The following is a 16298-nucleotide window of genomic DNA, read 5'->3' on the forward strand; positions in this document are numbered from 1 at the left end:
TGCAGCTCTTCAGTGCCCCGGGTCAGTTAGCAGAAGAGCTCTGGCGCTAACACTCCAAGTTAAAAACGTTTGCTCTTCAATGTGTTTACGGAGAGGAGAGGATGGATCAGTGAATTATCTTCTCCTGGCTAATTTCACTTCCCCTCAACTCCCAAACCCACTTGGCTGAGGTTAAAACACTCCCTTGTTGACCTGTGGGTATATAAGAAGGTTGTGTGGCGAAAGATGAGTGTGTGAATGTATGTACGTGTCTATACACATTCTGCATAGTCTAATTGCCAATAACTCTGGTTCTTATATCACAGTTTCACATTAGATATAAATCCCTTACAGTTACAGCCTTGATTTTTGAAGCATTATAACTAATGTACTGTATATGTCAAATGGAAAAATAATTTTCTAAGCTCCATTCACACATGCTTTCCTTTATGTAAATGTGATGCTAATTTAACGTGCCTGTCTGATGAAATAAGCATCCAGAGTAACGTAAAAGTCCAACGGCAAACCAATCACAGCACGAATCTGAACTAACTAGGTGTAATATTACAAATGTAAAACAGTCACAGACAGAAATTCACATAGTGTTTGCTTATAGAGAACTGTATTAAATGTGTTCTTCTAGTGTCATGTTTATGTGTGCCTGTGTGCATAGGTGACAACAGAAAGTGAGAGCCCTCCAGGCAATGACATGGTGGTAAGCCACACGCCTCAGACATGCCACCAGTCTGCTCTGATGGCCGACCAGCTGGGGGAAAAGTACTGAGGAAAAGTAGGCTACTGTGTGTGTGTGTGTGTGTGTGTGTGTGTGTGTGTGTGTGTGTGTGTGTGTGTGTGTGTGTGTGTGTGTGTGTGTGTGTGTGTGTGTGTGTGTGTGTGTGTGTGTGTGTGTGTGTGTGTGTGTGTGTGTGTAAAAAGGTTTAACTTTAAGACACACAGCTCTACTTAAACAGAAATACACACAAATCCTGTTGGTGTTTGGGCACCGCAGACTGTCTCCTAACATGCTGCCTGTCAGTGATCAGGCATGATGTGGAACCACATAAACATGCCAGAGCCCTGACTGTGAAAGGACAGTACTAAACAGATTGCCCCAAAGAAAAAATGCAGAATTAATTCCCTGTTAAAAAAACATCGAATATGATTGAGGACTCTAGCTAATATGAAGACTTGTTTTTGATAAGAACGCTTTAACGCCTTCTGATAACAAATATTTAAATTCAGGTTCACACTAAGCAATTATGGCTACTTAAATATATTTTACATATAAATGTGAGCCAAATTTCCACATTCGCATAACATTTTATTTGGTTAGTTGGCAACTAGGGGTGTAACGGTATCCGTATTCGTCCCGTACAGTACAGTCACGGTTCGGATGTCACGGTTTGGTGCATGCAGTCACACACGACGAATACGCCTTTTTTTTACAAATGGGAAAAAGTCTGTCATTCAGGGCAGCATCCACTACACTATATATAATCCAGGGGGCGGTATTGGGCCTTAAACAACAAATGAAGAAGAAGAAGAAAACGCAACGAAACGAACAAAATACAAGAAGAACAAAAGTTAATATTGCGAGTTCACACAACACACAGGAGCTAGAAGACCCGGCCACATGCTTCTTTTAAATCAGCTGTGGGAACATTTCGGGTTCCCTGTGGACAGGACGGGGTGCCGGTGTTGTTCGACAGCGGTGCGTTATGCTAATGATAACACAAGCCAAACATGCTAAATCATATGAGAAGGCATCACCCAGATTTGGCAATCACCGGAGCCCGGCAAAAGACAACAGCAGTTCAACAGCTTATCCCGCTGTTTTTAAGAAGCCAATAGACATGAAAGTAGAGACCAAAATAAATAACGGAAGCTTTTAGCATGTATTTTTCAACGACTATGCGCCCTTATGCAATAGCATTTCTTTAGCTTTTTCTTGTTGTACCGAACCCGTACCGAACCGTGACCCCCAAACCGAGGTACATACCGAACCGTGAATTCTGTGAGCCGTTACACCCCTATTGGCAACGTATCTATGATCTTTTGCCAAATGAAAGTCCACACAAGCCTTTCCTGAATTTATATTAGTTGGATGAATTAAAAGTGGTACACTAATAAACAGCGCTAGTTATTGCGTGCAAGTATCATATGCCACATACCTACTATTTATTTTCCATTGCAACAAGAGACAGTAAATGTTTTACAGAGTCTTGTCCCTGAGATAAAACTCACAATTATAAAGTTGTGTTTAGTCAACCTGAGATGAACCTGGACCTCAAGAGAACTAATGTGAGTTTCTCAGCCGCCTCAACCCACAGAGAGAAATCACCCATATCTCTGACCATCTAAACACACACACTTGCACAAGAAGACAGCCAGAGACACACAGATACACGCATACACTCACTGTGACACCCAATCACGCTCACACAAACTCAGCCTGACAAGCTGGAGCATGTGTGACAGAGCTCCTTGGTTGGAAACAGACATCTCTCTGCCCCCAGGCTCAGCTCTATCCCACAGGAAGCTGGAGTGTGAGCTGGGACACACAAGACGAGGGAGGAAGGGGGGGGACCACAAGGACTCAACTCTCCACTAACTGGAACTACATGCAAAGGGATCTAATCACTGGCTGATCAATTGTACATACATGCATGTTTTAGTGCTACTGAAGTTACTTATATGATTATTGCATAAAAATATGCATTCCAAGGGATCTTTTGTGGGTCATAGATCTCTTGCATTGACCTGTTGAGGATATACACTTGGAGGAACTTGGAACAAGTATTTTAATCGATTTGATTATATACATCCCATCAACACTTTGCATAGTCTACAAGCTATTAGATCACTCAAAGATAATGCAATGACGTTTTTAAGTACAAACTCAATTTTGGACTTGCTTGAAGACTGACTTGCTATGATTGTGTCTTGGCTGTCAAGAAATACACATATTCCCTCTCTTGCTGAGATTAGGGTATGTGCACACTGCAAGCCTTTATGCTCAATTCTGATTACCTTTTTTTGACCTTTTACATTATTTATTAAAATATGACCAATATCAGATGACAGTGGGAATTTGACATGGTCCTTAATTGACCCGAATGCCCATAGCTTCAAAATCACCACAACTTCCCGCCCTGCACAACATCAACATCTGGGACCCTTCGCCCACTGTATGCCCGAGCACACGCACACAGCACTTAACATTCACACAGACACATTGACACGCACAAGTGCTCACCACATTTCTGCTCCACGGCTGCAGGAGAATACAAGAGTCGATAAATAACCCCTTCGAATGGGATCCTGTGGGTTACAGTGTTTGAAACTTTGAACATCCAGCGATTGTTCTCCACCGCAAAACACGTTTGTTTATATCCCAAAAGACAGAACTCAAAAGACAGTATGTATCTGTTAGTCCGTCAGCAAAGCAGGGCTCTTAATGGACTACAGGTGCTAGCTAATAAGGGCCAATAAATGTGCCATAGCAGAACAACTGCCTGTCCCGTCCTGAAAAGAACTCACAGGAACAGAGTGATGGACAAAGGTGGTTTAACTGCTGGTGGAACAATCAGCAGCTGGGAAAGTCCAAGAAAGTCACAACCTGCTGTAGAGTCATCACATTTAGTAGAAAGTGAATTTAGTGCTACACTTCTACATATAAACACCCTTTCTGAGATACATTGAAGAGCAACAGTTGCATGAGAATTATTCTGTAAATGTTCTCAGAGGATAACGGTTTTGGTTAAACTTCACACTCTGATAGATCTTCAGAATTAAGATTTGTTTTCCTGAATATTTTCACTTATCTTGTCTCTCTATTTTTCACGCTGTGAACTCCGAAGCCATTCCAGTTTTATGATCATGCCAAAAGTGTCATCAGTACAGGGAAATTGAGTGTGCAAACTTGCCTAATCTGGTTGAATTTTTTATCTTATTTGGGTTCTTTCATTTTATTGATCTACTTATATATTTGAGGGAGTGATATAGTATATTTGTCCCACCAGAGAGCAATAAAGAAATAGATTTAAAAAAAATGCATGAATCAAAACATTTTGTCAATTGTCAAAGTCTCAGTTTGGGTAAGGATGTTATATAATGAATAAAGAAATGCACTATGCAGTCTGGCAGCTTTTCTGACCCATTCATCTTGTTGAGCATTTCCCAGCATGCACTGGGTAAAAGGCAGAGAACCAGTTTGCACAGGTCGCTGGTCTATCATAGTGTGAACACACAGCACTGTACTCTGTGTGAAAAGAAAAGTGAGCGTGGATCCCTGTTGACCCTCTGTGTATTCAGCCGAGTCGGGTCCCATAAGCCCCGGCATAAATGCCCAGCATGGTACCTCGATCCTCCCGCAGTCTAAAGACCAAGAGACTCTCTCTCACAGCCTCTTCCTTTCACTGTATGCTGCCTTCTCTCTGTCTCTCTCCCACACGCACAGAAAGACAGTATCTCTCCCCCACCAGTTACTCTTCCATTATCCCACGCTCTCCTTAAACTTCTGCTAGCAGGTGTGAGCTCCTGTCCTATGGCCGGTCTGCTCCGCACCCCCTGGCATAAGGACGGGGATGACGACAGGAGGAGCATCAGAAGAAAGAAGTACAGGAGGAGGAGGAGGAGGAGAGGACAACAGCTCTGGACCTGAAAAAACAACAGCTGCGACAGCCGCATTGTCATTCCAACATTTGTTTCATGCTGAGTGCAGCAGCAGGTCAGTTCTCGGCATGGGAACCACACAACTCAGAGCAAAGGGCCGGTTAAATATTGTTTGAATCTGCCACAATTAATGAATTATTGGATAAGCTGATACATCATACAATATGTTTTACTATCAAAAATTCGCTTTAGTCATTTTTAATGAAAAGGTGCATGCATTCTGTCTTTTAAAAATGTATAAGATAAGATACTTTTTTTGTCATACTTAAAAAAACTCATTATCATTTCGTTGGGACTGTTGCTTGCACCAAACAGGACATTTAAAGTTGCACAACTTTGGCTGTGGGAACCTTTTTTTTTACATTTTATAGACCAAGTGTTGAACCGACAGCTGTGTTACCACTGTGTCGCCTCCCTCCTGCTTTACGCTGAAATAAACTCTTAACGTAAAAGATGAAGTTTTCCATCTCGTTCGGATGCTTTTTTAACCTTGGGCTGCTCTTATACATGGGAGGCCATGCTTTATGTATCACCACACACGCTATAATCATGTGTGTGTGTTAGAGTCCTCCTTTACTGGCTCTCTGTTTGTTAGTTATTGGCTACCAGGAAATGAAGGCCCTCCCCATGTAATTAATGGGCACAATTATGTAATTGAGGAGTGGTCTGCACCCAGCTGCAAATAGGACCAGATGTCCTTCGTGCAGAGAATTACAGTTGTTCTGATCACTTACAGTGGGGTCAGCGCCCATACCAAAACCTAGCTCGCCCCCACAGTTACCCAGACCCTCTTTTCTTTCTCTTGTAAATAAAGACTTAATGGTTTACAAGCCTTCCAATAACCGTAATACCTTCAGAGCGAATTAGCTCACAAAGCAGCCAGACACACAGGCTGGAATGAACCAAGACTGCTGGGAGGAAGAAGTACACCCACATAGTTTTCTTTTCTTTTCTAAAACAGTTTTCTTTTCTTTTCTCAAGCAGTGTTTTAACTTGAAGGAAAATGTGTTTTTTACTTCGAAAGAAAATGTTGTGCTGAAAGCCTTAACAGAAATGATAAGATAAATGATCCCTGCTCATCCTAAAGCAACTTGTTTACTTCCTTCTGGTCTCTTATTGTTGTTGTGTACATGCATGTATTCGTGTCTATGTGTGTGTGTCAGCACATTATCTTGGTGAACCGACACACCAGCCGCTAAATTTGAAGTTTAGATTATTGCAAGGCTGCGAGGCTGATTTACATGCTGCCGATGTCATCCCCTCGCTGTGTATTCAGAGAGGAAACCTCCCTGTTCTTTTAAATAAGTTAAAGAAGCTCAGCACTGAACAGGCTTTCAGTATTTGAGTACAAGAACTCAAACTGGTATTGTTTAAAACCAAGGTAATCACCTGTTAAATTAGACACACTGTTAAACTTTAAGTTAGAACATTTCTTTTACAACAGGATTCTTTTTATGTCAAGCTGACACAAGGACGATGATGTATCCAGCCCTGAATCTACACTGTGAAAACAAAGTGCATTATGGCTTGTAGTTGAGAAAACAAATAGTTATTGCTGGGATGAAATACAGAGGAGACAGAATGACAACTTATCTTATCTAAGTTCTTGGGTAGAGACGTACATTATTTCTGGAGGACAAACTACTTGTATGAGGAAATTAGTTTACTCCTGGAATGTGAAGTGTCAAAAACAACGGTTTTGTTGTAGATACTAGTAACATTTCCATTGCTAAAACGAGAAAGGCACCATTAAAGAGATAAAACCTCGAAAACATTGAAAATGTTTGCTCAATAAGCGACAGAAAGAGTCAGTCGGGCAGGGCAGGGCCAGGCAGTCAGTCAGCCAGTCAGGACGGTTGAGTTGTAAATGTGTTCCAGCAGGAAAAGCCAAGCTTCAGAGCAAGGCGAGCAGCCTGGAGTCGGCAACTTTCCCCTGCTCCAGCTAGCGCACCGCCCTCCCTGCAGCCCACCCAAGAAGCAGCCCATGGGCATAAATTTGAGAGCCTGACTCGCTGCGGATTTAAAACAATCTGCATCTCTCTCTCTTTCTCTCTCTCTCTCCCTCCTCCACACTCACTATGAAATGTTGCTCTCGTTCGCCCTTTACTCTCTTTTGCCCTTCTTTCCTTTCCAACAAATTCCACTGTTAATGAAAATGGAAAGCTCTTTCTCAACTTGTGCCAATAATATTATTTTTCTGAAGTCTTAATTAAGTTTACAAATATGTATCAAATGCACTGGAACTGTATTTGCCCCATGTTACTGTACAATCTTGATGAAGGGTTTCTCTCTACTGTAAAGGAGACGTCAGCAAAGCTTTGTTGAAACAAAGTTAATTACATCTCACAACCTTCCTTGTTTATTGTTTCCTGGAGGGAATTATTTTCTCAATAACAGCTTCAACACAAAGTTATACTGCTAGTTTCCATTTACGTGTTATGGCACCGCAACACACAGAACATATCTGTTAACAACATTAGATGCTACAGGACAAATCAGTCAGATCACTTCAGTTAAGGCTATCAGGAAACCAACAAAACAAGCGCACCACATCTCTTTTGTTAATTACAGCAGAGCCTAAATGAGTTTGGCTTGGTTTCAGATTTACCATTGTTTCTGCTAGCGAAACAATCAACAGATGTTACTTATGAATCAAAATGAAGGTGCCGAGGCTTGTCTGCGTCACCAGTGAGAGTTCGCCACTTTCCACAGAAAGTCTGATGAAAGCTGTCATGTCAGATATGTTGTAGTAAAAATGAGACTGTTTGACTGAGGGTGTAGTTACCTTTGACCCACAGCAGATTCATGTCAGTGTATCAGTGACAGGGGCCTACATTTGGCTTGCACTGGTAGTAAGTCATGTGCGTGTCACTGTGCTACATCCATGCATGTGGATGGACTTCCTGTTATGGCATCTGATCTGGTTAACGTGGCATCAGCTAGCCACTGTAGTTTCTCACAACTGTCACTTACTTACAGAGCAGGGAAACAAGAATAGAACAATATGCAAGAGGCCGGGCAGCGGAGGAGGAGAGAGAATGGGAATGAGGAGATTTATACAGAATGGGAAACATTTGGACGAGAAGCAACCAAAAGAGGTTAAGAAAACACAAAAAGAGAATCTTTTTTAGTGGGTTTTAGGCTGACCACACAATTCCTTTCTCATTATCATGAAGCAATGTGGGTTAAGGTCATCAATTGTTTACATTTTAGTTTTTTTAACTCTATAAACCTGGAATACAATTGAGATATTGTTCATTTTACTTAAGAATAGATACAAGTAAGATACATTTAGGCTTTAGGTACATGAACTTTGTTTACAATTGTTGAATGTCCTGAAATAGCTTTTTGCTAAAAATGTAAATAAAGTTTACATGTTTGAAAAAAACCTCTCACATCTTTTATTTTTGGAAATGTGGGATTGCTGTATTCATCCTTTTAGAGATCATTACAGTATCACTGCACAGCTATCTGTATACCAACCACTATGTTCCAATACTGAAACTCAAATGAAATGTCCTTAACGTAGAATATGGAAAATTATCAAATATCCAAAGTTGGAATATATATATAGAATGTTTTAGTTTTGTTTACCTTTTCTTTGACCAGATATTTCCTCTAAATTCCATCTAAAAATAACTGAATCAAACTATATTTTGAATACAAAGTTCTGTATTTATATCAATTATGAATTGAGTCCTATTTTATAACACCAAAAGATTAAAACATTTAACTCCATTTCCAAATTAAGTTAAAAAACGAATTGCTTTGCTATCAGTACTAAAACTCAGGTATTGTATTGGCCCTGTTATCTAAAATTATTTAATGATAATCAGCCCTCTCACTGGTTCACACTGGTGCTGTGCCAGATAATAATAAATACATTAAATATAAAGAAGCCCTCATGTACAGCTGCATACACTTAAAATATGCTGCATACCAGTGCTTGAGTAATCATAAATATCTATAACTTCATGTTTATATACTTGCTGCATGTTTGTCAGGCGAGTGTGTGGAATTATGAGTTCCCCCAGAACATGTATCAAGCAAAGATCTACTGTTGTTATCTCATTTCATATTACAGAGTTGTTGCCCTGGAGGCTCATCACAAACACGTGGTACACGGATACGCCTCTGCTCTCTTATCCTCATTTAATGTCTCCCTCTCTCTGGCTATCTGTCTCTCGCTTATTTCACCAGTAAAATGTAATAGCTTATCACATAAAACAGCGCTGGTAAGATTAGTGACTTTGCATACAAACTGTTCAAGGGAAGTAACCAACTCTCTACTTAATGTGAAAATGAGGGATTGCATTTCTTTTGGAGAAGAAAGCGGGAGCAGTATTCCACCCAGATGTTTCTTTTTCTTTTATGTTGAACTGAAATGACTTCAAAACTGACACAGAACTCTCAGGATGACCCTCCCTGGAAGCATGAGGGAAACGCTGGTTCATTGGTGGACGTCAGAGAGACGCAGGCAGCGAGGAGAGCTAATGTCAGACACTTGCGTTGTAATTACACCGATGATGGCAGCACCCGAATGCACCGTGGCTATGGCAACCTGCTGAAATAACAAACACCACCCCCTCTTCACTTTCTGCCTGCCGACAGGACAGTGTGTCGTGAGTCATCAGCAGCGGAGAACACACACATTGAAACACAAAGTCACTCACACATACAGGTACAGTATATACATAATATGCATGCATGAAAACACAACAAATTCACTCACAGTTTAGACCTGCAGCTGTTTGGTTTACTTTTATCAAACATTTCTTTGTTTCCCTGCCTCCTCCACATGCTGTTAATTTTTCGCCTTTGTCATCCACAGCAGACCACCATCCCTCAAAGAAAACCCCGACCGCAGGCCCATTGTTACTAAGCAGCTAAAGTAACAGTGAGCAATGAGTAAGTATCTTTGTGGGTTGTTGGTGGTGCATGTGAGAGCCATTGACAATCTCACCTGGATCCTATTAGCACTAGTTTGATTTCTAATATCAACCACATGAGGTGATAGTTAACAGTCAGCATGCTTAACTGTTTGAACACACATGCACGCACACACATTTATCAAAAACCGCCACCCTCATTCAAAGACGGAGGAGGGACGACGGGGACCGGAATGACTCCGCCTTTTACTGTCAGCAGTAACCTTGAATCTATATAAAACACACACACACACACACATGTTCCCTGAGGCAGATGCAAAAACACTGCATTTTCTGTAAGATTCCACCAACATCATTCTTATTGCTGCGCCACATGTGACTTGACCTTTCATGTCTAGTATTAAGGCATTAGAGCAGGGAGTTAAACCAAAGTGTTCCCACATTAGGGACCAGGAAGACTGGTTAATCAGCCCAAGATTAGTTTTTTCTAAGGATCAGGACTTGTTGGGTTCGTACTCTATTCTTTCATTGCCCGTTGTGCTCCCTTCCATCAATTGCTGTCCGGCATCCTATAGGAATTATGTTAATATTTTTGATTCTGCTGATCTGTGCAACAAGGAGGAAAGTACCGCAATCATTTCTACCACAAAATACCTTTGTACCATGCTAAATTGCCACAAAAAAACAAACGTATTTGCTGCTTGGATTGTAACTGAATTCGATCTGAGTGGGTCAGCGTCGGAGACTGAGTTTACATCTATTTTGTTAATAGAAAACTATTCAATCGTTTAATCACTTCCCAAAATATATATATTAATATAAAAGGTAATCTAGGCATTATGTTACTACAAAAATGCATTTACTCTTGCAAATAAGTAGTATATGAACATAATATTTTAGAAGACAGGGTTTATGTTGGGGTAGTGGATGGGAAGTTTATGTCCTGTAACATTACATTACGGTATGCTTTTTGTTTTCAAACCAGAACTACCATCTCTTTCTAACTGTAAATAAGTGTTTGGGTTGCTTGTCCTTTATTTACCGTAACAACAATCTTCTGCTAACCCCTTACACTACAGAAGTTATCCAGCATCAGAGAATTATGCATCAATCTTCCAACATTGACGGGATGTCCTTAATGTTAAAAATCCTTAGCCAATTAAGAAATCTAACACCTAACTGCTCCTAGTACTAGACTCCTGGTACTAGGATGGGTTAAAAGCAGATAACACATTTCACTGTGTGTGCTGTGTGCTCTGCATGTGTGACCATTTAAGAGGGTTTCATCCCTCCTGTGAAGCCGACAATTGAGCGGCCCGACCAAGCAAGGAGGCAGAACGTCCAAAAATATAACCCGGTGTGGGCATTTATTAAATTCGAGCACAGGACACAGCCTCAATCTTGCTGTTCCCGTGAGCACAGTCACCAGCCACAAAGATCTCACACACCCAACAAAACAGGAAACACAGAGCCTAAATACCCACACTAATTAACCCAACAAGACACAGGTGAGGGGGGAGGAGACAACACAGGGCATCATGTGAACATAATCAGGAGCAACAGAAAAAACGGGAGGGGGAACACTTTTCAAAATAAAACACATGTGCAATATACAAGGCCTGAAGCCGTTAGTCCACAAATGTGACGAAGTTATCTCCGTCACATTTCCTTACCCCTCTCCCCAGGAAGCACAGTGTCTTAACCGTTTTTGCCATTTTGCTCTCCTCCATGTGTCTCCACTCCGCCCGGGGTTTCTTGAACTCTGTGCAGCGGAGTGGTCAGTTTCTGAAGCCGTCAGTCCACAGTGACAAAGTTATCTTCGTCACACCTCCCAATTCTATCTATCTAATTAAAAAAACCTCAACAATTATTCCCCTCATTGATTAATCTGTTTACTAGTGGACATACTGTATATGGGATCCTTATTTCCTGAGCGTCCAGTCACTACTGTAGCTCTTATCTTCCCATAATTAAAATAATTACATCTAATACAGCGGACCTCTCATTTTTCTATTGCTTTGACCTGATCGCCCCTGCAGATCAATTTGTCTGATACGCTTTCTAATGGATGGGAAAGCTCAAAGTGACCATGAACAATGGTTTTTTGAATATTTCCCATGTCTGCAACATTTCCCCCTTCTATTATGTGTGCCCTTTGGCTGATGCTAGTTAAGCTTCTAAAGTGTTTGATGCCGTTGCCGACCAGTGTCAACATCATTAGATGTGGTATATGTCTAGGTAGAGAGATTCTCAGTGAAACCAATAGTGTAATCTTACCCAATGCAATAATTGTCAAAAGGTGATCTTCAGCATACATGATATTTTCGGCTAAATTAATTGTGATACAGATCGCACCCATGGGATAAACTTTGGCTCAATAATAGTGAAAACAACAATCTACCTTTAAAAAATCAATGCACTCTGCTCTCAACACCCATGAATGACAACGTGAACAAAGCCTTGCAGCAGTGTGAAAACCACACAAACTCAATCCGATGAACCACAAATAACCTTCAAATACCAGACCCTGACACCGGCAACCTGAGGGAGCCGAGCATCTCTTTATGAGCCTTGAAACATGGGGAGGAAAGCTAGAAGATGTGGAGAGAAAAGAGTAGCAGGGTATAAAGACGGAGAAAGAGTGTTTGATTGTGTGTCTCTGTCTTCTGTGTCCTTTGGAGCATCCCCAGGCCTGTCTGCTCTGGTCTCTCCGCGGCTGAGGCTCCGCACTGTGAGCCGACATGGTTTTAGCCAGGGCCGGCACAGACAGACAGCTGCTATTAAACCCTGATTGTTTCAGGTTCACAGGGTGTGAAAGGGTCTGATTGAGGGGCTGTGATCCCAGTGAGGGTGGTCTTTCTACCCCTCTCTCCCTCCCCCTCACCTCCCTCTCACTGGAAGGTGGGAGGGTGTTGGGGAGAAGGAGGATTGGTGGGGGGGGGGGGATTGCAGGCATCACGTGACACATGTTTCTTGCTGAGCAGACCAAAATGGAATCTGGACAAAAACACCCCACTTGTTGTTGCCTGCTTCTGGGTACCAGTGTGTCACACAACAAGCGGTCAATAAACAACAATTAAGTAACATTATTAATGCAAGATAGAACTACAAAAAGTTAAGGTTTGAGCTATTTTATATTCCAGATTTGGACTCGCTTGTCTCTTAAGGAACAACTTTCCTTCCTCAAATTGCCTCTAAGTTAAATGTTGCTTCAGCATACAGATTAAACATCCTCCACCTACCTTTGTTTACACTGACCTAAAAGGAAAAGGGATTCATCCCACTAACTTCAATTGTATTCAGCCTGATAGACACTTATCAGGGCTCTGATATGGTTGTGATAAAGCCCATCAGTCCTCTCCTGTGACTGGGTAGGGGGACAGTTGCTTCCTGTATGGTCTATTTGTTTAAGAGCATTCCCATTAAGGAGCCTTTTGGCCTTAACACACTTGATAAAGACCAGGGAGGGTGAGGAAGCTCCCCTGCAGAGCTTTTCACACGTGGCCAAAGGACAAGTGCACTTTCCTCCCTCGAAAACTCTCCCCCGTCTCAACCTTGAGGAGGGCCCGAGTGCTTCTCCGTAAAAAACAGAATTTGTGCTTGTTTTCTTGAAAATATGTTCTGATTGAAATCAAAAGTAATATCTGAGGGGCTTTTCCTACTCACAAAAAGGACGTTTTTCACACACTTAAGTTTCACAATATGTCAACCTCTGACTGTACTCTTTTGACCCTTGTGGTCATTTATTTAAACAATAAATAATATAACTATTTGGTAAATATGCCACAATTTCCCTATAAAAACATTCCACATACATCATTGTCTTTCTAACATGTTTTATTTTTTGAGATCTACTAAAAGAAACGTTGTGGCTTACAAATACACCCTCTATGAGTGTGTGTGCAAATACTGTTTAGTGAGGTTGTGAGTTTGTGTGCTGAGCACTTCTCACTGTCACTTTGGAATAAATAAGTGTTTGGCTCTTCTATTGAGTCCAGTGTTGACGCTCTTCAGTCCAGGGCCACTGCATGAAGACCAGCACCCTAATCTACCCACATTAGCAGCTACAGTCACCTCTTAGAGAGATAATTAGATTAGATTCAATAATATATCTCAGATTAGAGATGGATTAGGGAGGCTTCACAATGCATGTTTATTTTAACCAGAAGTGAGAACAAAATGCAGCAATATATCCAGTGCATCATTTTAAATGGGTTGATGGGGCTTTTGCAGAGATTTCTCCCTCCTGGAACCTCACACAGTGCTCAGTGAGGATGTTGTCGTGTGGGTGTCCTGACAGAAACCCACATTTGGAAAATATATTGGCACCTCAAGTATTTCAGGTTACAAGAAACAGCTGTTCTCGGGTGGCCCTCAGACCCTCGGCTATGTGTGATTTTAAAACCGTATTTATTCAGACCCCTAAAAAGAAACACTTCCCCCGGGAGACCAACGTATAAAGACAGGAAAGTGTATATTCTTTTATGTCTAAACTTGTTTCTGCAGGCTTATGCTTCACATCTCCACAATTAGATAGAAAAGACAGTACCAACGCTACTTTGGGATAAGGAGAAATTAATCCACAAAAACTAGCGTATAATACATTTTGATCGGATAGTAGAAATATTATGCAACTCAATTACTGCACATTGCAGTGTACAGGAAGTGTTAAACAGCCTAATTAAATCAAACCAACGCTTCCAATGCGTCCCAAAATCCCCTGAATAGATAAAGCCAAAAGAGGACTTTCACTAATAACACGTTTTCTTTCTTACTACAGAAAGTACGCAATTAATATAGCAGTGCCGAATGATTGAAATACAACTTTCCACCCACGAATAAACTCGTAATTAGATCATGATTGCGTGTGATATCAAGACAGAAAATGAATCATCAGCTGTGCTTACCTCAGGTTAATGCAGGAACATTCAGCATGAAACTTTCTGACTTGATTCCCAGAGTCCTTGGAGGAGCTCAGTGTCCAAGGACTGCTAGAGTCTGAGTTTCCAGTAAAGCCTCCCTTCGCTCGACTTTCTCTCGACTTTTTGGCAAGACGCGCTCGGATGGAGATGACGGAATTCTTCACAGAAACCGACACTTTATCCTGTTTTATAAGTGCTTTCCCATAATTTGTTAATTCAGAGTCACTATACGCAAACGGGGACAGAATTGAACCCCATGTTCGGGCTATGGAGTTCCTCAAAGCGCCCTGGAGTTGGTTGCACAGCCAATGCGGGAATGCGCACCCCCTTCTCCTCCTCCCTCCTCCCTCCCTTTCTCCAAAGTCTGTGGACCACCCCGAAACAGGAAGTTCACTTTTTGTTTTTCTTAAAAAAGAGCCATGCTGCCTCAGTTTTTCCCTTAAAGTTAACATGCACTACAGTTTACCAAGACTGATACATTTGCAATCCCTCGCCTTTTATTCTGTGCAAGTAATTACAAATACATTTACAGCGAGATGCTTAAGTTATATAAAGTCATTACAGCATGCATATGTTTATAACATACTTGTATGGACATTGCTGTGTCTATATAAAGTGCGTTCCTATCTAATAATTGGGATAATCTATCTATAAATGTTTTTGTTTACTTTAATGGTAACTTCATAGCTTCTCGGACAGCGTGTGTGGCTGCTACGTGTGGGGATGCTGCAGATTGCTGCGCCTTGCCAGTAAAATCCACAACAAAACCAGGACTGGAGTTCAGTCTGCAGCTCAGGACCACAGGCAGAGGTTAGAGAAACACCAGTGAGAGTATGGATACCATAATAAATTACAAGGAAAAGTCATGGATCCAAAATGTACGTTATGGTACACAAGCAGTGGAGTTGAAATGTAATTCAAATATCAAAATAATTGAGTCAGTTCAGAATAATGATTATTAGATCATAATCACTGATGCATACATGTATAAAAGTGTAGCTAATGTTATTGTGAAACTTACCAAAGTAGTACTCACTTGGTGAAGTTGTATCATAACTAATACAAATGCATCATCATTTAATTAATTTAATTATTTATATTTATGTTAAAAAGGCAAAATATGTGAAGTTCTGAGGTTTAAAGTTCAATATATCCCTCTAAAATGTAGAGGAGTAGCTGTATAAGTTAGCAGGACTTACTAAACGTACTTAAACACTACAAGCACCTACAACATTGAAGTACTTGCTAGATGTACTTAGTTACTTACCATAGAACCCAAGCTTTTTTGTATCTTTTTTCTAGATAACATACGATCATGTAATATGTATACATGCAACACTGATTTTAGCAGGATATACAAAACATCCAGTGCAACGACGGAAACTGTTATCACATTTTTAGACCAAATCAACAAAGCATTTTACATTTTGCAAAACATTTTTTGAACATATTGTCCCAAAGATCTCCGCTATTCTGAGACCCTCACAGTATTCCAGTCCCTTTTCAAAACTCATCTCTTCTCCTCTTGTCTACTCATAGCCCCCCCCCCCCCCCCCCCCCCCCATCAATACATGCCGGTTGATCAAGTTTGATAGTCCTATACCCCCCACCCTAACCTTCCCTTATATTGTAAAGCGATTTTGAGTCCTTGAAAAGCCCTATACAAATATAATGTATTATAATTATTATTAATATTATTATTATTATACTGACAGGTTCAGATCTTGCTGTGTAAAATAATCTTCCTGAGAGGTGTCACTTGTGATGTAGTCTGTGTGGTCTACAGTGAATGTAGTCCTGAGGTGATAAGAATCAAAGGTTCCCATAGGATTCC

The 16298-nt window shown here is 41.0% G+C and overlaps 1 protein-coding gene across 1 annotated transcript in view; it reads right to left on the reverse strand.

The window, feature by feature from the left end:
* The window catches only part of gli1 (GLI family zinc finger 1), a 49118-nt gene extending 34579 nt beyond the window's left edge, over positions 1–14539 (reverse strand). The window contains exon 1 of the mRNA XM_034082092.2: positions 14450–14539. The gene's annotated coding sequence lies outside the window, so the exon portion shown is untranslated. The remainder of the gene's footprint in view (positions 1–14449) is intronic.
* Between the last annotated feature and the right edge of the window lie 1759 nt (positions 14540–16298).

The sequence above is a fragment of the Pseudochaenichthys georgianus genome, chromosome 5, assembly GCF_902827115.2.
Source record: "Pseudochaenichthys georgianus chromosome 5, fPseGeo1.2, whole genome shotgun sequence".
Lineage (NCBI taxonomy): Eukaryota > Metazoa > Chordata > Actinopteri > Perciformes > Channichthyidae > Pseudochaenichthys > Pseudochaenichthys georgianus.